Source organism: Triticum dicoccoides, chromosome 2B (assembly GCF_002162155.2).
Source record: "Triticum dicoccoides isolate Atlit2015 ecotype Zavitan chromosome 2B, WEW_v2.0, whole genome shotgun sequence".
NCBI lineage: Eukaryota > Viridiplantae > Streptophyta > Magnoliopsida > Poales > Poaceae > Triticum > Triticum dicoccoides.
Window position 1 is genome coordinate 464379712 of NC_041383.1, and position 471 is coordinate 464380182.

General features: G+C 59.7%; 1 protein-coding gene across 2 annotated transcripts in view; it reads left to right on the top strand.

Moving 5' to 3' along the window:
* The window catches only part of LOC119364247 (digalactosyldiacylglycerol synthase 1, chloroplastic-like), a 51571-nt gene that overhangs the window by 46631 nt on the left and 4469 nt on the right, over positions 1–471 (top strand). The gene's annotated exons all lie outside the window — the stretch shown is intronic.

Consider the following 471-nt stretch of genomic DNA (forward strand, 5'->3'; position numbering starts at 1 on the left):
GTTGTCGATGGCGCTCCGAGCGCCATTCTCCTCCTTGGTAGCGATGAGGAGGTCAACCCTCCTGTTCCTTTCTCCCTCCGTGCCCGAGTGAAAACCCTAGTTCCTTGTGAACGACGGCGTTGGCGCCATGGTGCCGCACCTCCTTGGAGGCGTCGTCTTGGGTATGAGATGGAGGATGTGCGCGGCGAGTGCGGATCATTCCGATGCCGGAGGTGCTGCGGTGTGGCATCTATCGTGTGGGCGATGGCTGTCTCGGCGACGCGCGCAGAGTGGTGGGGCGGTCTGGCGTCGTGATGGCATCGACGGTAGTTGAGACTGACAAGGTCAATGCATGGACCTCACCTAAAGTTGGGACGACAGAAGATAGCGGTGGGTTCTAGAGCGTGTGCATGCGATGCGTGCTGAAGGATACACTAGACCGGTTGATGATCTTGGCCCGCCGTGGGGCAACTTGGTGAGGCCACCGAATTA